The sequence below is a fragment of the Polypterus senegalus genome, chromosome 3, assembly GCF_016835505.1.
Source record: "Polypterus senegalus isolate Bchr_013 chromosome 3, ASM1683550v1, whole genome shotgun sequence".
Lineage (NCBI taxonomy): Eukaryota > Metazoa > Chordata > Cladistia > Polypteriformes > Polypteridae > Polypterus > Polypterus senegalus.
In genome coordinates, this window is record NC_053156.1 from 171,939,333 (window position 1) to 171,963,755 (window position 24,423).

Here is a 24,423-nt window from a genome sequence, read left to right on the forward strand (position 1 = left end):
GTACTATGTCATTGTGATGAAGCACATCGCAACATATACAGTAACTTTGCATGCACTAAGTGCTCTGTTATCAGGAGGGCAATACTCGGGATTACAGTAAAAATAGTTTCCTTCCACTTAACTTTGAGGCTGTCTGTCAGCCTTAGCAAAAGATCAGTTGCTTCGTCAGCATTCAGTTTGGGAGACCTATAAATTGATGTTGCCAATCTCCTGCATACTGTCCTCCTTTTGGTATTGTTGGGTCTGTAAACTAGATAGAAGCTGTTTCCACAAGTCAGGGTCTCTTCAGGAGAAAGTGTAGCGATAGTGCACTGTGACATGTCACATTCTTTTTCTGCAGACTCACATGTGCAAAGACATGTCATCTTTTAGTGGCAGGCACATGCATGCTAGGAGCACTTGAGTAGGCTTCTGCTAGAGTCACCTGTTTAGTTTAAAATGCCATAAAAGCTGGACATACAGGGAAATGGGGTTAGTTGTTATTTCTTTTTTGGGAGTGAAGTGGGAAAGTAGCGGGAAAGTAGCTGGAAAGCATGACCAAGTCTTATGTGATTTTTATTAATAAGCCTATAGTCCTTTTTTCTGAATAATGTGAAGGGAAAAGGGAGGTTCTTGTCATAGAGCTTTTGAAAGAGTACAATTCCAAAGAATGCCTTAATAGACCTGGGGCCTCATGCATAACGCTGTGCGTAGAATTCGCACTTTAACATGATGTAAGCACAAAAGCCGAAATCTGCTTAAGCACAGAAAAATCCAGATGCATAAATCTGTGTGTTCGCCCAGTTCTGCATTCTTCCGCTTCATAAATCCCGATCAGCGTGAAAAGTAACGCATGTGCCTTCTCCTTCCGTCTCCTCCCAGAATTACGCCTCTTTGAATATGCAAATCAATATAAATAGCCCTTAAACTCAGCGTTCTGTGAAAAGGCAATGGCAAACGCAAGAGGGAAGATATAAGAATTTCAGCGAATACCAAGTGGAGGCAAAGAAAAACTTACTATTTGTTGGTTTAAACAGTGGTATAATCAACAAAAGGAAGTTGATCGAGTGACATAACATTTTGGAGAAACTTGAAAGCTCAAGTTCACAAAGTCGCACGGTACCCAACATAAAAAAGAAGTTGCCACATTTCAAAAATTTTGCCGTGAAAAGGCGAGACGTAGCCCACCATCTGAGTGCCATATGAAAGCTTATTAGGGTACAGAGAAAAAAAAGGCACACAGTAGGAAAAACGCACAAATGTTAACTTCAATCTTGTGTCATTAAAGTAAAACATCATAAACTTCATCTTAAAATCGTTTAATTTACTAGTTTCTCAAATCCCATCGTAACTAAAGTAGCACATTAAATGCTTTGTTTTGTATTTGATCTTTTGCTCTATGTGTGTGAATCCCTGCGTGCTTCCGCTTTCTCTTTCTCCGACTGGACACAGTATTCATTATATTCGTGATCTTACAGCTCTCTGAATAATTAAAATACCGAGATGTATACATGATATCTTTTTTATGATGATAGGAGTTAAAGCATGTCATTAAACAGGGGAACACGGTGCGTGAATGTGTGCGACCTACGATGAAATTATTGTAGCAGTACTGTCTCTTTCAAACGTACTAATTTCCAATTCCTGTCCTTACATTTCTTTCTCCAAATACCCAATCGCCATACAATCAGCTCTGTAATAGACATTAAGACATCTGTAAGCTTACAATGACGATTCTTAAAAACTTTTAAGGAACATTAAAATATCTTTGTAGTACATGTTTAATTATTCTATCCATCTATCCTTCCAGTGTCACGTAAGTCCCAGAAAGAATACAGCACAAGGTAGGATCAATCCGTGAACTAGCTAGCACTGCGGAACCGTGTCCTCATATGTTTAATTATTAACAATACAGATTATTTAAATGAAGTTAAAGTTTTATCTATATAATATAATCAACATATTTTGCTGCATTTCATCTTAAAAATGATATCGTCATCATATGTAAATACACGCTTTATAAAGTGCCGCAGGTTGTACAATATTATAACTGTAGTGCAAGTTTACAGTGTGGTGATTGTACTTATAAAAACAAACAGTTCTACAAGGAGCACTTGATAGACTGATTGATTGTTTAAAATTCTTGAGATGAAACTGTTTCTGAACCACAAGGTCTGTATAGGAAAGTCTCTGAAGCGTTTTGCCGTGGCTGAGGCAGCATGTGCTTGATGCTGTATACCGATAATTCTCTTTCCGATCAGCTGCTGCTGTTATTCCCCACTCAGCTACAGTGATATAAATACTCCGAGTGGTGCAGTGAGAGTAATATGGAAAAAGATGATCCGCTGTGGCAACACCTAATGGGAGCAGCTGAAAGAAGAAAAAAAAAAGGTGGTACCGTGGAAATGTGCATGGCTTTAAGCCAAGTGTAGATTTTATACATCGTAATTTGAATGTGGAAACGTTTTTACTCAACATTTCTGTGTATATGCACCCTTTATGCATGAGGCCCCAGGTGTGTAGATCTTCCTGAGTTTTCAAGCAATGATAGGGTGTGTGCTATATACATTTGCCATACAAGTTTTTTAATTTTCACTGAAGAAACTTCTAAAGTTTTTGAGCACTTTCAAATATTTGTTTCTATAGTTTTAAGAAATTTCTATGTCTATTGCACAATTTTTTATAATTTATTTATTTATTTGTTTTGCAATCCTCACCCCTCTATGTCTTCTTCTCTCAGCTGGCCCCTTGGTTTCTTTTACTATAGGGTGTCTTGCTAAAATCTTAATCTTACTAAGGTTAGGTGTTGACAATGATATGCAAATTGTCATGTTTTCACACATTATTGTAAATCATCTTATATGGATTCATGAACAAAAGGCAATTACTATATTAGTAAAACTTGTAAAAAAACTTGTAAAAACAGTAAAACTGATTTGGAATGGTATAGGTTACACTCTAGTTCTTTGTATAAAGGGAGGTTTTTGTACTTTCCCAATCATTTTAAAAGTTGAATTGCTTCTGCATTTGAAAGTCTCATAATCCTATCCATCATTGGAGGACTGCATTAAATTTTAACTGGTGTCTGTTAGAACTGCTAGTTCTAAATTTAAGAGATTGATATAAGTCACTTTATATATGGCTTTTTCATTTCTTGTATTTATTGTTGCAATTTTATTCTTGTATCATATATCTTTTGAGCCTTGTCTTTTTGTTTATATTTGTGTTTAATACACAGTATTTTAACACCAATTCAAAACCTCATTGATTATAAGAGCCCTATTTTATCACTTGTCACTCTTCACATTAAAGGACATTGAAAACTAATGAGTTAACAAATAGCAGACATAGCTGCTACAACAACCGCTGCTCCATGAAAAGGTTATTTGGTAGACAAAAGGAAGATAAGAAGCCAAATTCCAGGTGCTTTAGCAGTCAATTATAGGGGCCAGCTGGTAGTCTAAGAATGCTGGATTAACAATGTTCCACTTTTATATATTTAGAAAAGAAATTTGCCATAAAATGTACTATAATTAGGTCTGCAAAACCATTTTACAAATTGCAGCTAAAAATTTTAAACTCTTAATCACTTGGGCTAAATTGTGTTGTAATTGGATGGGTAAATTCTCCTAGTTCAATTATTTTTGATAGCTGATATTTGTTTTTTCATAAATGGCAATTTTTGATTTCCTGTAAAATAAGTAAATATTTTTTTGCCCCCAATAAAATCTTATTTTGTTAATTTTGGAAAAATAGAATACATTAATGCAAAACTAGAATACTACTTTTCTAGTATTTGCATCACTTAATAATATAGCACTAAGTGCAAAACTAGACTCCATGTGCCATAATTAATAGCTCTGTTAATTTGTGTATGGATGAACGAAACTAACCTGACCTGACTAAATAAGCACTCTAGATGTTTCAATAAATATTTTTGCTTTAGGCTATTATTTATAAGAAAAATATATTGTTGATGGCATTGACACACTCTTTAGACATTACATATTGACTTTCATAGTGAGCTTTTGTGTATGCTAACCCCTCATTTAAAATAAATTATCATTGATTTAAAATAAAGATCATGCTTAGCATTATGATTATAATCTAGTATACTATACGTTATAAAGCAGTAAAAATCTAATTCCTCACTCTTCCTGTCATTTCTGCTTATACTGTATAAATCTGCCAGAGATTTTCTGACACTCACCACATTACTATACAGTAGCTGTGTTATTCCACTTCTCAAGAACACTTGTTTACCTTTGGGCTGACTTCTCTGTGAAACTGTCTTTCGACTGTCTTTCGAAGGCAAAGCCCTCACTGACTGACTCACTAACTCACTCACTCCCTCCCTTCCTCACTCATCACTAATTCTCCAACTTCCTGTATAGGTAGATGGCTGAAATTTGGCAGGCTCATTCCTTACAGCTTACTTACAAAAGTTGGGCAGGTTTCATTTCGAAATTATACGCCTAATGGTCATAACTGGAACCTATTTTCGTCCATATACTGTAATAGACTGCAGCTCGATGGCCGTGGGAGGCGGAGTTGCGTCTCACATCATCACGCCTCCCATGTAATTGAGTGCCTGCCCATATAAGGTAACTATTCGCAGGTCAAGGACTGTGCTTAGCATATTCATAAGTAAAAATATCTGAATCACAAACTGATGTTAATTATATTTTGTCCATGAATACTTATTAAATAATTCCAAATAGTCTGTCCGCTTCCCTTTCATAGCTTTTCCGATGGTTGTGCTGCTTCCAGGCATGTATTTTCGTATTAAAGCATTTAACAAATCACATTTCAGCCATCATTTGTTGCCAGGCAGAGAGGCCTTCACAATCCGTTGTGCAGGCACTCTAACACAGAATAAATGTTGATTAACCTGTTGCTTCAACCACTCAGATTTTGAGTTGGTGTCAGTAGGGCCCTCTAGCAAGCGTATGGCAACGTCAACGTATTCAGACCCATTGATTGGATAGAAGCCGATATGAGGAACTCTACGAGGCCACTGAACGCAACGCAACGCAAGCGCTCTAAGCATCCTTGCGCGCACTACGGCCAACTCCATGGCAGGATTCCGGACAATATTATTTGCCAGACACAGACCAGATTTCAAGACCACAAAAACCTGATGTTTGTCACGCTCCTCGAGCCCCAGAAGTTTTGGGAATACAAGAAAAATTCAGCCTTCTCCAGTGTAACACGAGCCACGGAGCTGTTTTTGATCTGTCTCGGCTAAAAACAGAACTGACTGTAATGTATGCCATGGATGATTTTTTAGGAAAATCTTCCACTGATCTCCTTGACTTCCTTCATCAGAAAAATCTGAATGAGAGCATGGGGCAGTTGTTCACATTGGTATATTTGGTGGTGAGCATTCTGTGTATAATGCTTCTGTCGAGCAGACATTTTCAGCCCTAAAGCGAATTAAAACTTAAGACAGAAATACGACAGGGCAGGTTCGACTTTCAGCATTAGCTTCGATGGCAATAGAAAGGGACTTTTTGATGGAACTGAAGCGCATGGATAATCTATACGACAGAGTAATTGAACTGTTTTTGAGGAAAGAGAGGAGGATGGATTTTGTTTACAAATCATCCGAATTTTGGGTGAGTAAAATGTTGCGATTTTCCTAAATTATTTTGCAAGTTTATAAAGTTATTATGATGTTTTTTATGTGTGTCGCGGCTGTGGCTGCAGTAGAAAGGAACTTGCTCACCCCTGGTTTGTCTATTCAATAAAGGCATTTATTGTGGCTACAGGAGTTATCTTATATCTTTATATATATATATATATATATATATATATATATATATACATACATACATACATACATACAGTAATCCCTCGCTATATTGCGCTTCGACTTTCGCGGCTTCACTCTATCGTGGATTTTATATGAAAGCATAACAAAATATATAACGCAGATTTTTCACTGCTTCGCAGGTTCTGCGGACAATGTGTCTTTTTACTTCCTGTACATGCTTCCATACTTCACAGCTGATATGAAGTATTTCTCCTGAAATTCTGTGTTTACTTTGCGCTAAACATGTCTATTGTTACTGTGGGAAAAAAACTCTTTAGATCATCTGCCCAAAGCAGAAAGCCTGGTATTTGCATATATGCTAAATGGCAAACTGTAGTCTTGTTCTAATGTGTTTTTTTTTTGTTAAGCAAAGGCTTTTTCCTGGCACATCTTGAATGCAGGTGCAATTTTGCTGTCTTTTTCTGGTTGTAACTATATGAAGTTTGAAATCAGGTTTTGAAAGACTTATCCTGCACAACCCACAATGACATTTTGGGGTTTGAAATGGCCAGGTCTTTGGCTGAATTTGCTTGGCAGCCTAGTACTAATCAATTTAACAGTCATTTGAAATCTCTGCCAGTTGTAGATGACGTACCTTGATTTCAAATAATTTGACTATCTTTGTAAATCCCTTGCCAGACCCATAGGCATCAACATCCTTTATTCTGAGGACCTTGGAGAGCTCTTTTGATCTTGGTATTATGGCACAACACACGTCAATAGCAAAGAGAACACCTGACCCTAGATATCTGCAGTTTAAATAACACAAGTTCCACTTGCATACTCCCTAAGGAGGCTTTAATCATTGGATCCTAATGTGGAACACTTATTTCTATTTTCATGGTTTTGAAATAGTGATAAATCTAGTAGGTGTGTACTTACTCTTTCCTTCTAATAGATCTGCATGTTTGTTCATTTAGATTATGAGAATGAATATACCATGTCATTTTTTATGCCATTTGTTTATTTGTTTTAAGTATATCACCTTTATCTTCAGGCACCGTTTACATAGATATCTTGTTTCCATTGATTGCACTTACTTTTCACATGGCTGTATATTCAATCAGTTTGGTTTGCCACAGGTGGACTCCAGTCAACTTTTAGTCAAGTTCTCAAAGATAATTAAAGCAAACAGGATGTACCTGAACACAATATGGAGTGCCACAGAAAAAGGCATGAATTCATTCACATACCTTTCTAAAACATGTTTTCATCTTATTCTTAACTGTTATTGAATACAGCTTGGTGGTGAAAATGGCAAACTTGTCCATTCAAATTTAAATCTTCAACACATAATTTTTAGGAATTTCTGAAAGTATGTTATCCAAGTGTAGTATGCCCATCAAGAAGTATTAAGTTCCATTCTTTCTTATAAAGTGAGAAGTGCTTCTTAAAAATAGCGCGATTTCAGGTTTCACTAATCCAGACATAAGATCTGAGCTATATAATATTCTTCCTGGTATTTGACAGGCAGGTTGCACTTGATTTTGTTTGGAATCTGGAACGCCGCTTTTGATGATGTAATGCCTAAAATTTGCTTGGTGTCATGTTGTTTGTTTTTATTTTGCCTGTCTAATAAGAAAGTGAGATGGAAAAGGAGCAGTATAAATAAAAATGTATTATTATGTTCAACTAGTAATTCATGTTACAGGTCAGCTGAATTAAGTGTGCAAGGTGGCATGGTGATACATTTGTTGACATAGATCACCCTGTGTGAATCCTTATCCTGTATATTTTTAATGTTTGTGTTGTAGAGGCATAGACCACAACTTTCATTTTTCAATATTGATGCCTTCTTTTTTCCCATCAGTCTATTTGTTTGCACAGAATATTTCTTTTTCTGTTGAACAGAAGGAAGGTTCCACATTTGGTTGCATTCTTTTCTAAGTATTATGGTGCTATTTGTGTATGAAAACCATTACTGTATAGGATATGATTTATAAATTAAATTGTGGTTTGCAAATGAAGCAGCTGGAATAAAACAGTTATTTGTCTTGGCAATATTGGGTTTTCACTTCAGTTTTATTTTTTTTTTTTTTGTAGTTTTATAAATTCTCAGTGTTGCATTTTTGAAGTTGAGTGACCTAAACTATAATGTATTTGTGCTTATTTATAATCTATTCCATTTGTATTACCCCTTAACCCCCAACTTCCCATTCTTCCAGGCAACTTCAGTTTGTCAACCTGACATATTGTGGCATGTAAAATGAAACAATGTATATGAAAAGATTTTACATTTTTAACATATAATATTATTAGTTTAATTTTCAGAATATTCTTAGTCCTGTAGTTTGGATAGCTTCTGTTCTAACCTGTGAAAATGTCAAGTTTCTTCCCAATGAGAATTATTAGCCTTTTTCCTTATGCAGCCTCCTCTGTGGAAATCAGTTGTTGCCTGATAGTGCCCCACTTGCCAACTGCAGCAGTCAGCAGACCCTTGGGTCTCGAAAATGGTGTCTAAAAGACTTATTTGCTCCTCATGAGGAGGCAAATTTCAGCTGTTCTGCATGCATAAAATAATGTAATGAAAAGTTAAGTGCAAAGGGTTTTACTATCCAAATTAGATTTGACTTTTCAGAGTGGTAGATAAATGGTAATGTTCCACAAAAGAAACTTGGGGGACATTGCTAGTTATGTATTGGCTCCAGCTTGATCATCACATAAAGTGGAAAAAGTGAGAGTGTGAATGTTATGTTGTCACTGATTTTATGCTTTATAATTTTTTTATCAAGAAAGCATGAGCATCTGTTTGGTATGGTACTATTGGGAACTGGGTTCTAAATGGTCTGTTCCGTGGTGTCTTCTCTGAGTTATCTTTTAATCTTTATTGTGATTCTAGGGCCATTTCTGCTAGCAAGTGAAGAAAGAAAACACACCTTTTATCTTTCATGTGACTCTCTTGTTCATGTGCCTCTTTCCATTTCTATTACAAACATTTCTCCCTCATCTGTGTTCAGTTTCTGTATAAAAGGAACCTTGCCTCCAAGAGATGTGCATGTCTCTAAAAGCATGCACCTTCAAGAGGCCCATGCTGACTTTTAACAATACTGTTAAGACATACTGCCTGAAGAGAATGTACTTGATATCTGCATAGTTAGTTGTCAAGGAAACAAGAAGAAGATATTTTCACTATCCATCCATCCATCCATCCATCCATTATCCAACCTGTTATCCTAACACAGGGTCACGGGGGGTCTGCTGGAGCCAATCCCACCCAACACCGGGCGCAAGGCAGGAACAAACCCCAGGCAGGGCGCCAGCCTACCGCAGATATATTCACTAATCAAAGCTCATTTGATTGGAAGAGCATGTAACAAATAATGCATAAGGTGGTGGTTTTTTTAGGCTGAAAACTTTAAATGTTTAGTGGTAACATTTGGGATAGTTTGGGACCCATAGCAGCTAGTTAGCAACTTTAGGACTCACTGTACAGCATAATTATTTACAGTGCGATTTATTCACATCCATAAATTTTAAATTACTTTTTAAAAAGTATTTATAGAAAGTGTGTAATACAAGAAGGCATGAGCATTTTAGTTTATTTTTGTGACCTAAAGTGGAGTCCATGTTTCAGTTGATAGGAATTATCTTCATCTATTCAGTGCAAAATTGTTTCTAGATGTGTGATAGAAAATATATTGACAGATGTTGGATAATCAAATGAATAAACAACGTTTTTAACTACAAATGTGCCACATAGCAAAGCATTACATCTCCAGAAGGACTGAAAAGATTTTGACACAGCATGTTCTTAGGCATATTGTCTGGGTAGCAGCTCTAATATTTTGTACTGTATTATACATATGTATGAGATGCGGTCTTTGTTTACTCCAGTCATGATTATTGTTATGTCAAAAAGGCAATACATGTCATGAATGCTGTGCCCTATGAAACAGATTAAAATAAAGTTTAACTATTTGTCATATTTTTCCAAAAAGCTATGTAAACTCTGCATGCTATTTTATGTGAAATACAGTATATATGAAAATGAAAGTAATGCAAATAAAGGTGCTTCCATTTTTTTGTTCTGATGTAGTGATATTGAGATCAAATTTGCTTGAAGTCTACTTCTCCAACATTAATCACTAGTAGATGAATCTTTGATGAATGATCATCACTTTCAGGTGAAAAAGATAGATTTTTACTCATGTAAAGGTGTTCAATCTGTAGCAAAATTTTGACTTGGGTAGTGGTACCAACTGTGACATCATAGGATTTGTCTCTAACCCCTCCTACAGCCACCCCATTCAATTACTATTATCAGTACAGGGAACATTCTGATTCCAGGGAGCTGAATATAGTATGCTTTTTCAGTTATTTTCTGTCCAATGACGATGTTCTTTTGTCCTTTGTTTGCTAGCTTCAGATATAGTTTTTTTTTTTTTTGTTTTGTTTTTTTTTTGAGACGCTGCCTCTAAGTCCACCAAATAACAAGGCTTTTTGTCTCTGTTGTAGAAGACACTGGTATATTTTAAGGAAGAACCCAACTGAAAACCTGTAACTTGTTTGTTTCTCACACCGCAGATTCTGATATTCATATCCGCTTGTATAGTTGTGCATCTGGGCTTTCCCCTTCTTTTTTTCTCTCCTGGTTATATCGAATTTGCCCTCCTCTTACACAGTAATAGACACCTTTGTATGAAATCCTCAAGTTTCTTGTCAATCTGTCATATGGAGTTACTTTCATTCTGCAAAATAGACAGGCGTTTTTCTTGCGAAAGCTGTTTCGTGTTGGCCGTTTTTGAACTCCGAACTGAACTTTAGGAATGCCGGTATCTTGTAAACCAAGTGAACAGAATAGCAGGGTTCAAGAGTGCTAGTGCAAAGGTTTCTCTAATAACAAATTACCGTTTATACAAGATTAATTAAGAGCAACCTAAGGAAGTTTACCATTAGGACACTGAAGTAATGGCAGCGAATAAATTGCAATATAGAGCATAATTAATCATATCATTTAAAATTTAAAGATATAAACAAATGGTAGTTTAAACGTGTTGTGCCCCACATTATGAGGGATATTATTACATCATGGGACACAATTTATACAATGCACAACTTATAGAATGATTATGTGGGTAGACTGGAAATGGCAATCTGGTAACGATTTAGAGCCAGTTATTTTTTGCTTTCATGGCTGTAAGTTGCATTTGTCTATCAGCTCTGAATAAATGATGTGCAACATCATATCACACTTCATGGCAATGAAGAAGACCTGAACTGCCCATTATTTACATTTGGTCACGGGAGTTTGTTGATTAATAATTAAAGAGTGTAGGAAAATAAAATTCTGAAGCATATGATTCACTATAGTCTGTTTTGTCTTTATTTTTTTAGCTGCATAATAGAAAAAATTGAGAATATTGAAATTCACTCTATTAGAGTGATTGATTTGGTACTTTTGCTGTGGCTGATTGAACAAGCAAATGTTTTCTGATTTACACAGTCTTTTATATTTTCTGGATACATGGTGAGCTAAATACATTCATAAAATGTATGTCTTGAAAGGCAATACGATAAAAAAAAGCATTTAACTTAATTTCTGCAGATTTGTTCATCTTAACATTTGTAAGAGTACTTTGGGCAATTTAATTAAGTAGTTCCGCCTGCAGTGATAATTAATGACTAGGTGCAGTTATGCCTCGTTTGCATGTATATAAAGATAAAAATGAATATGTCTGTTTTGGTGGGAAGAGGACACCTATTATTTCACTGTTACAACAAAAAAAGATTTTCATTTCTTACTTTTTGTCATTTGCAGGCACAGCTTTTATTGAATTGCATGAGGAGAAGCAGTGTGTTTAGAGTAGCCACCCAGAAAAAGTCTAAGCAGTAAGTTAATAGTGCCTTTTTCCCATTTAATTAACTATGCTTCTCAGTTTATCCTTGAATTTTATTCGTTTTCTATTTTATTGAATTTTCAGGACATACTGAAATAAATGTTGTTGATGAAGTAACACATTTTCATACACAGAATATAGCTCAAAGTTCTTTGCAAGCTGTCAAAGAAATGGTTACAAGAGAAGAAAAAAACAGTTTAGTTAGGCAAGGATAATAATGAATAATTAATAAAAAAGTAATATGAGCTTATGTGATATAGATTAGAATCTAATAGAGTAGAGTCTAATAAATATTATTGTATGCTAAGTCTTTAAAGATGAGTCTGGTGATAAGGTCAGATGGGGGGAGGGACTGAAAAAAAAAAAAACTCCAGTGAAGCAGGGGAAAAAATAGAAAATCTACAGAAGTTTTTAAGGCTATAATACTGCCCAGTCCCAAGCTGGGCATACTACCTAACATAGTTCTCCTTAAGTCATTCCTCATTATTTTCAGGCTTTGTCATAGAAGATTGACTGCAGCAGGTCTTGTGGACAGTTGGGGCACCTGCCTTCATCTGAGCATCACAAGGTGGCTGCACAGTACCTTGATCAGGTGGTGGTGATACAAAATGCCACCACAGAAGAACCAGAAAAGAAATCAGAGAAAAGTAGAGGCAAGTAAGGATTGAAAATCCCTGAAGAAAATAATTATGGGCATGTATATTCTATTAGAAGTACAACTGAAGTAAAAAAAAATAGTGGCCTGATTTGTCAGCCACGTTGACAGATTCTCAACAAAACAGAAGACTTTAGATTATTCTTTATAAAGAAAATCTATTTGTTTTCTACTTTTAAAATAATTAGGAAATCCTTTGTACATTGTTGATAAATTAACAAAATTAAACGATGCATTAGCAGTGTACTATGAGTTATATCATTAGATTGATTATTAATATTTCTGTATAGTGTTACTCTGAATTGTGCTATTGGTGAATTAGAGATTATTGTTAGTTCAAGCCTGTTTAGGAAGTAAGTAAAGATTTTATTTCAATGAAGTCTGAGTCATCCCTAAAAAAGTGATGCAATAAAGCAGTTGCCCGATGACAACTGGAGGTTTTGACCTGGACACATTTTGGATAGTTTGGTACATGACACTTACTTATTATATACAGGCACTTGCTTAACACCCATTATTTGGGACCACCTTACCTGCAAGTTCACGCTTTCCATTTCTTCTGCCACCCTTTTACCTATGTTTGCTTTTAGCTGTCCTCTTGTTCTCATGACAGTGCACCTCTGAGTCAAGTCACTCTTTTGTGGTTTTTTCTTTTACCACAAAGCTTATCTTCTCATCACTCCCTTAATCTGACCATTTTTCTACATTTCCTTTACAATAAAGACCATGTCTCCTATTTCTGTCTTAGGCATGAAACCAGACTACATTTTATTTACTGTCACCCGATTCCCTTTTCTTTTCCATAATGCTGTCCAGCACCTTCTTATACTCATACTTGATCAATTCATAGGATCATCAGTTGTAGTGCTCTTCCTTTTATACACTAGAATGAGCACACTTCTGCCATCTGGTGAAATTCTATTTTAAAGACAAAATGCTAGGTTGGTCATTTCAGTGTCAAGACTTTCAGCATTTCCAGCATTACACTATTCTGGCCCACTATTTTTCAGTTCTCTTAATAATTTTCATGTCATTCATAAGTGCCTCTTTTACAAGCTGATTGTTTTACAAAACGTAAGATTTATACTGCCTGATGTTGTGCAAAACTGAACAGCCCCTTTTTAAACCTGACTCAATTTTTTCTTTCAATCTAATGCACGTGTTTCAATTTTTGATTTCTTCAGCAAATCTGAAATACATCTACAATGTAAAAAAGAAATGTAGCATTAAAAAGGAATATTGTAATTGGATTATTAAGTCATATTAATGGTTAGTTCAGTCTATATACATCAGAATTCCAATATGACTCAGAGTCCTGCCACGTGCAAAAGTTCGCTGATGACACTGCTATTGTGGGCTGCATCAGGAGTGGGCAGGAGGAGGAGTACAGAAAGTTAATCAAAGACTTTGTTAAATGGTGCGACTCAAACCACTTACACCTTAACACCAGCAAGACCAAGGAGCTGGTGGTGGATTTTAGGAGGCCCAGGCCCCTCATGGACCCTGTGATCATCAGAGGTGACTGTGTGCAGAGGGTGCATACCTATAAATATCTGGGAGTGCAGCTGGATGACAAATTGGACTGGACTGCCAATACTGATGCTCTATGTAAGAAAGCTCAGAGCAGAATATACTTTCTGAGAAGGTTGGCATCCTTCAACATCTGCAGTAAGATGCTGCAGATGTTCTACCAGACGGTTGTGGCGAGTGCCGCCTTCTACGCGGTGATGTGCTGGGGTGGCAGCATAAAGATGAAAGACGCCTCACGCCTGGACAAACTTGTTAAGAAGGCAGGCTCCATTGTAGGATTAAAGTTGGACAGTTTAACATCTGTGGCAGAGCGGCGGGCACTAAGCAAACTCCTGTCAATCATGAAGAATCCACTGCATCCACTTAACAGTGTCATCTCCAGACAGAGGAGTAGCTTCAGTGACAGACTTTTGTCACTGTCCTGTTCCACTGACAGACTAAAGAGATCGTTCCTCCCCCACACTATGCGACTCTTCAATTCCACCCGTGGGAGTAAATGCCGAACATTAATTTTATTTTAATTCTTTTCATTTTTATTACTATTTAATTTAATATTGTTTCTTTGTATCAGTATACTGCTGCTGGATTATGTGAATTTCCCCTTGGGATTAATAAAGTATATCTATCTATCTATCTATCTATCTATCTATCTATCTATCTATCTATCTATCTATCTATCTATCTATCTATCTATCTATCTATCTATCTATCTATCTATCTATCTATCTATCTATCTATCTATCTATCTATCTATCTATCTATCTATCTATCTATCTATCTAGTGGTTAGTTGGCTGTGATGTCAGCACTTTAATACGGCCATATTTTGTTTTTAATGATAATGTGTCATATAATTTAGTCTGAGTCTTAATATAATTATTTAATTCACTTTGTCCCAAATTGAAATAAGGCCACAGCAAGTTGTTTGTGGCAAATGGACCTTGTGTCACTTTCGTGGCATACAAGATAATTTAGAATTGTTCACTTTCTGCCCTTATCTGCTAGCTGTGTTTTGGCTTTGTGAAAAAAAACTGAAGTTTTGTTAACGAAAGAGGAGCATTTCATGTCATATTGTACAATAATACTGTATGTCTGATGGCTTCTTCACATCTCCACTTTTGGATTGTGTGAAGCATATGGATCATCAAGGATGTGTCAGACAGTTTTATTTTACACTCCATGGTGAAAATCAACTTTACTAAAAATTCTATAAGAATATCTGTCTGCTTCTTAGTATCTTATCTATATGTTCTGTGTATGTTTGTCAGACTACACTTTTGTGTGATAATAGTACAGAGCTAAAGAACTTTATAAAAATCTTTTAACATATGTAAATCATCATTGATTGGTTCCATATAGTCTCTGGCTCCTAGTTTGAATAAATTGGAATAGGAATATTCATGGAAAAATGGTTGATGTTTATGTTGGATAATATTGGCAGGATTGCTGTAGCACTTTAGAAATAGAGTAGAGGAGGAGTAATTAAGGATGGTCTACTTTGGATTACAATGTCTTTAATTCTTGATTACATATAATCATCACACCTATAGTTCTTTAAGAGTACACAGCTCTAATCAAATATTGTAAAATCAATGCTTTTATTGTAACATTCCTATGAACCGGAAATATTTAGTAAAAAATAAAAAAAATGTTTGAAAAAGTGTGGAATTTTTGAGGACATATTGCTTAGTACAATTTCTGGACTTGAATTAATTTATTTGTAAAATATTGTGAGACTGGTTTCAAATCCCAGTTTTAGACATTGTGTTTGTGGGATTTGCACATTCTTTGTATGTTTTGGTGTGCTTTTCTCCTGGTGCGCTTATTTTTCTCTAACTACCCAAATGCTGTGTGTTAATTTACATTTCTTAAATTATAAGTGAGTATGAATGGACGGACCCTGCAGTAGACTGGTTCACTATCCAGACTTGTTTCTATTTCTATTAGTGGGCGGGTCATTTGCAAAGTGTACAGAAGCAGCATTCTCAACTAATATCCATGGCTCCACATAAGGCTTTTTAAATCAGTTTTGCTAAATTTGGCAAGGTCTCTGATCTTTGTTGAATTAGATTTTGTTTTCACAGTTGATGAGAATTGGCATCCTGTTTTAATTGATTTGAATGCCGATTTATTGTTTGACATCCTCTTTTATTTTTATTGTAACATCAGCACCATATCTGCAAATTTGTTCTATATCAGATTCATTTGAAAGTTGCATTTTAAGTGCTGCTTTTCATTTTCACATCTATTGCGCACTCAACTACATTTGCTCACCTTATACGTGTTACTGCAGATAATCGTCCTAATCTTGGAGTTCATTGTTCAGGCAATTATTTATTGTTGTGGTTGATGTATTCTCTTCCAGTGCTTTTTTGTGTATCTTTATTCATGTATGATATCATTAAATATGCTTGATGACAATACCTTCCTTGAATTACCTGAAAGCTAGTTTTATCTGGAAGCAAGCTTCCTTTAAGTGTATGTCCTGATGAACAGAAATATGTAGATAAACAAATAGATAAAACATTCCATAGATAGGCATATCCAGCATTAATATTGTGATGTATTAAGTGCACCTGCTGGGAGAATACCGAAATCAGCTTCATATATATATATATATATATATATATATATATATATATATATATATATATATATATATATATATATATATACACATACACAACCGATTCAAAAAGTTGGGACACTAAACAAATTGTGAATAAAAACTGAATGCAATGATGTGGAGATGGCAAATGTCAATATTTTATTTGTAATAGAACGTAGATGACAGATCAAGCGTTTAATCCGAGTAAATGTATCATTTTAAAGGAAAAATATGTTGATTCAAAATTTCACGGTGTCAACAAATCCCAAAAAGTTGGGACAAGTAGCAATAAGAGGCTGGAAAAAGTAAATTTGAGCATAACGAAGAGCTGGAAGACCAATAAACACTAATTAGGTCAATTGGCAACATGATTGGGTATAAAAGAGCTTCTCAGAGTGGCAGTGTCTCTCAGAAGCCAAGATGGGTAGAGGATCACCAATTCCCACAATGTTGCAGAAAGATAGTGGAGCAATATCAGAAAGGTGTTACCCAGCGAAAAATTGCAAAGACTTTGCATCTATCATCATCAACTGTGCATAACATCATCCGAAGATTCAGAGAATCTGGAACAATCTTTGTCGTAAGGGTCAAGGCCGTAAAACCATACTGGATGCCCGTGATCTCCGGGCCCTTAAACGACACTGCACCACAAACAGGAATGCTACTGTAAAGGAAATCACAGAATGGGCTCAGGAATACTTCCAGAAACCATTGTCAGTGAACACAATCCACCGTGCCATCCGCCGTTGCCAGCTGAAACTCTACAGTGCAAAGAAGAAGCCATTTCTAAGCAAGATCCACAAGCTCAGGCGTTGTCACTGGGCCAGGGATCATTTAAAATGGAGTGTGGCAAAATGGAAGACTGTTCTGTGGTCAGACGAGTCACGATTCAAGTTCTTTTTGGAAATCTGGGACGCCATGTCATCCGGACCAAAGAGGACAAGGACAACCTAAGTTGTTATCAGCGCTCAGTTCAGAAGCCTGCATCTCTGATGGTATGGGGTTGCATGAGTGCGTGTGGCATGGGCAGCTTGCATGTCTGGAAAGGCACCATCAATGCAGAAAAATATATTCAGGTTCTAGAACAACATATGCTCCCATCCAGGCGTCATCTCTTTCAGGGAAGACCCTGCATTTTTCAACAAGATAATGCCAGACCACATTCTGCATCAATCACAACATCATGGCTGCGTAGGAGAAGGATCCGGGTACTGAAATGGCCAGTCTGCAGTCCAGATCTTTCACCTATAGAGAACATTTGGCGCATCATAAAGAGGAAGGTGCACAAAGAAGGCCCAAGACGATTGAACAGTTAGAGGCCTGTATTAGACAAGAATGGGAGAGCATTCCTATTTCTAAACTTGAGAAACTGGTCTCCTCGGTCCCCAGACGTCTGTTGAGTGTTGTAAGAAGAAGGGGAGATGCCACACAGTGGTGAAAATGGCCTTGTCCCAACTTTTTGGGATTTGTTGACACCATGAAATTCTGAATCAACATATTTTTCCCTTAAAATGATACATTTTCTCAGTTTAAACTTTTGTTCCGTGATTTATGTTCTATTCTGAATAAAATATTAGAAGTTGGCACCTCCACATCATTGCATTCAGTTTTTATTCACGATTTGTATAGTGTCCCAACTTTTTGGAATCGGTTTATATATATATATATATATATATATATATATATATATATATATATATATACTCTATATATATATATATATATATATATATATACTACTCTGTGTATATATATATATATATATATATATATATATATATATATACTCTGTGTATATATATATATATATATGTATATATATATATATATATATATATATATATATATATATATATATATATATATATACATGTGTATATATATATATATATATATATATATATATATATATATATATATATATATATATATATATATACTCTGTGTATATAGAGAGAGAGAGAGAGAGAGAGAGTACATCCAGAACGTATTCACAGCGCATCACTTTTTCTAGATTTTGTTATGTTACAGCCTTATTCCAAAATGGATTAAATTAATTTTTTTCCTCAGAATTCTACACACAACACCCCATAATGACAACATGAAAAAAGTTTACTTGAGGTTTTTGCAAATTTATTAAAAATAAAAAAATCTGAGAAATCACATGTACATAAGTATTCCCAGCCTTTGCTCAATACTTTGTTGATGTACCTTAGGCAGCAATTACAGCCTCAAGTCTTTTTGAATATGATGCCACAAGCTTGGCACACCTGTCCTTGGCCAGTTTCGGCCATTCCTCTTTGCAGCACCTCTCAAGCTTTATCAGGTTGAATGGGAAGCGTCGGTGCACAGCCAATTTAAGATCTCTCCAGAGATGTTCAATCGGATTCGTCTGGGCTCTGGCAGGGCCACTCAAGGACATTCACAGAGTTGTCCTGAAGCCACTCCTTTGATATCTTGGCTGTGTGCTTAGGGTCGTTGTCCTGCTGAAAGATGAACCGTCGCCCCAGTCTGAGGTCAAAAACGCTCTGGAGCAGGTTTTCATTCAGGATGTCTCTGTACTTTGCTGCAGTCATCTTTCCCTTTATCCTGACTATTATCCCAGTTCTTGCCACTGAAAAATATCCCCACAGCATGATGCTGCCACCACCATGCTTTACTGTAGGGATGGTATTGGCCTGGTGATGAGCGGTGCCTGGTTTCCTCCAAACATGACGCCTGGCATTCACACCAAAGAGTTCAATCTTTGTCACATTAGACCAGAGAATTCTCATGGTCTGAGAGTCCTTCAGGTTCCTTTTGGTAAACTCCAGACGGGCTGCTATGTGCCTTTTACTAAGGAGTAGCTTCCGTCTGGCCACTCTACCATACAGGCCTGATTGGTGGATTGCTGCAGAGATGGTTGTCCTTCTGGAAGATTCTCCTCTCTCCTCAGAGAGGACCTCTGGAGCTCTGATAGAGTGACCATCGCGTTCTTGGTCACCTCCCTGACTAAGGCTCTTCTCCCCCAATCGCTCAGTTTAGATGGCCGGCCAACTCTAGGAAGTCCTGGTAGTTTCAAACTTCTTCCACTTACAGATGATGGAGGCCACTGTGCTCATTGGGACCTTCAAAGCAGCAGAAATTTATCTGTAACCTTCCCCAGTTTTGTGCCTCGAGACAATCCTGTCTCGGAGGTTTACAGACAATTCTTTTGACTTCATGCTTGGGTTGTGCTCTGACATGAACTGTCAACGGTGGGACCTTATATAGACAGGTGTGTGCCTTTTCAAATCATGTCAAATCAACTGAATTTACCACAGGTGGACTCCAATTAAGCTGCAGAAACATTTCAAGGATGATCAGGGGAAACAGGATGCACCTGAGCTCAATTTTGAGCTTTATGGCAAAGGCTGTGAATACTTATGTATTAGTGACTAGCAAAATACCCGCGCTTCACAGCGGCGAAGTACTGCCTTAAAAGTTTTATTAAGAAAAAAATTAAACCTTTTTAAACTGAGGCAAAATATACCAATAATTATTTGTTAAGGATCTCTTTGTATACCACATTTTGAGAGCGGCCCTCCGGTTGTAATATGACCAAGCTGTGTACTGAGCTTACTCTTAAGCATGCAATGTACAATTGGCCATGTGAACAGTAATCTTGTCTCAAATCTCACAGCTTGGATTGCCGCTGTCATAATCTGTTTGAGTTTCATGGTTTGTTTCAATTACGACAGTATTTGTAGGACTTGTGTTGAAGTGACATTCAGCATCTGTCAAGCATTGTAAGTATACAACCCATTTCATTGATAACTTCACATCCAGCTTTTGAGAGTTTAAACATTCATAAACATCAAAGTGTCCACTACTGAAATCGTCACCTGTCAATCTAAGATGTTTAAAGAGGCATTGGCGGTTGTCCAAATGTGTAAAATATTTGGCCATTTTGGTACACTTGAAAGCAATAACCGAACAATTCAGCGGCAGCCATCAACTCACATGCAGATGCATAGGTGAAGGTCACTGTGCTCATTGGGACCTTCAAAGCAGCAGAAATTTTTCTGTAACCTTCCCCAGATTTGTGCCTCGAGACAATCCTGTCTCGGAGGTCTACAGACAATTCCTTTGATTTCATGCTTGGTTTGTGCTCTGACATGAACTGTCAACTGTGGGACCTTATATAGACAGGTGTGTGCCTTTCCAAATCATGTCTAATCAACTGAATTTACCACAGGTGGACTCCAATTAAGCTGCAGAAACATCTCAAGGATGATCAGGGGAAACAGGATGCACCTGAGCTAAATTTTGAGCTTCATGGCAAAGGCTGTGAATACTTATGTACATGTGATATCTTAGTTTTTTTATTTTTAATAAATTTGCAAAATCCTCAAGTAAACTTTTTTCACGTTGCCATTATGGGGTGTTAATCAATTTTGAAATAAGGCTGTAACATAACAAAATGTGGAAAAAGTGATGCGCTGTGAATACTTTCCGGATGCACTGTAGAACCTAGCACCTAGAAATCTATAATCTAAAAGAAGTTCGTAATTTGACCTCTATGATCGTATAGACTGAGAGAGATCAATGAATCCCAAACACAGGTAATTTTGTGGTCAGTGGACACTGGTTTCAATAGCAGCATTTAATGTGAATGCATCATTCATAGGATTGAGTGCTGCATTCAGAAACCTCAAATTATTTCTTAACGAAGTAAGAGGTAAGTGAAGAGTGTAATTAAAGAAGAATATTGTTACAGGCATACAATGACCAGTCAAAGCTACTTCAAACTCAAGACCATCCATCAAATTGATCTATCGGCATAATTCCTAGGAATGAAGAAAAGCCTTTTTCTAACAATTTGAGACAACTTTCAAGACGTTTGTAGTTAATTTATATGTACTGTAGTATTGCAAGGTGAAAAATGAACTGAGGGGTGCACATATGGAGCAACTCTAATCAGAACAGCAAGAGCCTAATGAGAATAGCTCAGAGTTTATTGTGGAAATCACAACATCTGCTTAAACCGCTGATTAAATGAACCCCAGAATAGCAGCTAAAGCAAATGTAATGTGAATTAATGCAAACTCAGCAGTTTACAAATTGTTAGGGTGCTTTAAACAAATTGTACATATTTTAAGCTTGCTTGGTTCAGCATTCATCATGTCTTTGAATTTGCTTTGAAGTGTAAATCATAACATTTGAATTAAATCAAAATATATTTTTACTATTTTTGTAATTTTCAAACTGCCAAGCAGGTCTGTGAAGATGCTAAAAATGTAAGTGAATGACAAAAAAAGCAGTTCACAAAGAAATGTACATTTACCTTTTTTTGTTTAGCAGAACTTTTTCATCCAAGGCACCTTACAAAAGAGGTAAAACATATTCAAGTAACATTAGTCTGGGGACTATTTGGAAACAAGTGTTATAAGGCAAGGGTATAAAATTGATTGCTACAAGTGAAGTCCTCAAAACAAAATATAAGCTAGTTATAATTCCCAGATTTGCAAAATTCATTGAATGAGAGTCTTTAAATGTTTCTTAAAGACATTAAGAGAGTCGGGGCTTTGAATTGAGGTGGGGATCTTATTCCTCCATTAGCCAGGAGCTACATATGAAAAGAACCAGGATTGAGATTTTATATCATGCAGAGGCAGAATCCCCAGACACAGTTCGATGGCAGATGTAAATAATCAAGAAGGGGTATATGACCTCATGTACAGTACATGAAGGGAGTGGATTTTAATGGATACGTTTATAGGACATTATGCTGTGTGGTATGCTATTTATTGTTGTGATTGTGTCTTGTTAGCTAGGTAGGTAACTGTCAGCCATAGCTGTTTGCTAGCGTGATACAAATTTAGGGGCACAGCAGCTCTTTAATTCAGGTGGGGAGAGATCTTTGGTGTTGGCACATAGAGAAAAGCACTCTTGTGACAGATTTCCTGTCCAAATGCTGCTAATCCAGTGTATAATGAAAAACTACCAAGCAAGCCAAATCCTGCATTTATTTATTGATTGACTATGGGTGTTGCTGTATGGTTTTTGAATACCCAACAATCATAAGCTGTAATACATAGCCTTTTAAATGTAACATTTGTAATTACTTTATTGTATTCAACAGAAGGCTATTTTTTCGTTCCTTGTAGTTCATGAATTGAAATACGTACTAAGATATTTAGGTAAAATTAATCTCAAAATCAACATCTGATGTTAAATTATGAAGTTTCAAATCTACTTGGCACCCAGTCTTTAAATTGGCTGTTGTAACTGATATTAGATGTTTCACCCTTTAATTGTGCTCAATAATAATTGTGTTGATTTTTGAACATGGAAACTAAATAATTTTTAGCTTAATTTATATAGAACAATTTTAACAGATAATCATCTTGGTGCCTGTCATGTACCTCAAACATGCTTTCTTTATTTCTTTCTTATCAGCTATAAACTGGTTTTATAGCTAATAAGAAACTACATTTGCATTTGTAGTCTCTTTCTGTGGTTGTTACTCAGCTACTGCGCTGTAAATTTTGAGCATTATCTTTATTAACCTGTTCTTTGCCAAAACGTTTAGTTTTTAGTTCAAACCTTCAGTCATAAAGTGAATGTGCTGTTAATTCTGAAAGTTCTACTCAATAATTTTGTCCAGAGACTAGTTGGAAAAGAATGTGCAACACTTTTCAGTGGCTGAGCATTTTTGTACTTCCCTAATTTAATTACTCTTTTATTTTTATCTCACAGGACATGCCAACTGTTTAATAATGACTGAGTGTATTGCATATGTATAGTAGTATCACATTGAAATCATAAACCTACAGTGACATTTTTTGTTCCATTTGTAAGTTTTTATATGTTCAGATATTATAAAAGTGAATTGAAGTTCAATGAAAAAGTCTACTTGAAATAAAACCAAAATGGACAGTTACATGAAAACTTCCAAAAAGAAATATTAATAAATGAGAGAGATTTACAGTATTTAATTGTTGGAGTTTAGTGATGTATTAGAACACCAATCAACCTTCATAAAAAGAGAGAGGATGACCACTAATAAAGTTGATCATTTATTATTGCCACTTGCATTAAAAAATGTGTCCTTGTTATGTGGAAGAAAACTGATGTATCTTGAAAAAATCCACACAAACATGGGGATCACTTTCACACCCCCAAGACAGGACACTGCTGTGCCTTCCATTTGTGCCTATGCTATAAACATTATTTATACATTTCCAGGCTACATGTGCATCCCCTCAAAGATGGTTCAGAATTGCTGATAGCTTTCTGATTATATTAAATATTTACCTGGTGAGATTGATTGCAAAATGCTTGCTGCTACAAATGCCTGTTGCTACAATTAAGAAGAGCAATTGAAGTTTTCCCCGTTCAGATACCTTCACTTACTCTGTATTAGGTTTCTGTATTGTGTAATGCTTATGTTTTTGTTACTTGTATGTTCATATATTATTATTTTTTAAACTTGGCTTTATGGAAAATATCCATGCTATTTACACTTCATATAAAAATTTTAATTTTTTGTTCAGCTAATTTGTTTTACCATCATTATTTTATCATTTCAATTTTTACTAAAGACATTCTGTTGAAATGATGTGTACTTTTACCATCTTCTTAAAATTTCCATTAGCATTTTGAAGTTTTTTCAGTTGCTGTATACTTAGGTCTAGTATATAGTTATTATGCACCAAAATGTCAAATGTTGTACTAATTCTGCTGTACAGTTCAGCTGTAACTTTATTTATGTTAAAATGAGTTAAACTACACTGAGATTTGTATCTTTTTGTTGTTCATATGTTTGCCTTAATATTTTGTATAAACATTGGTGGGAATATAAAAATGTTCTTACATAGCTTGGTTTGCACTTCGAAATTTTTACAGGATTACAGAGATACAGATGAAATAATCTAGTTTCTAGCCATTATATTTGCACAAACTGGTTATTCGAACCCCACTGTCATCGGCTTCTCGAGAATATCACGACATCATTGTGTACAATTCCACGTCTAACA

The 24,423-nt window shown here is 35.9% G+C and overlaps 1 protein-coding gene across 3 annotated transcripts in view; it reads left to right on the forward strand.

Annotated features, from left to right (window-relative positions):
- Positions 1-24,423, forward strand: part of LOC120525687 (kelch-like protein 29) — an 810,846-nt gene that overhangs the window by 207,706 nt on the left and 578,717 nt on the right. For 2 of the 3 annotated variants that reach the window (XM_039748201.1, XM_039748199.1), the window contains one exon: positions 11,553-11,623. The exons of the other annotated variant lie outside the window; for it this stretch is intronic. The gene's annotated coding sequence lies outside the window, so the exon portion shown is untranslated. The remainder of the gene's footprint in view (positions 1-11,552; positions 11,624-24,423) is intronic. 3 annotated transcript variants of the gene reach the window in all.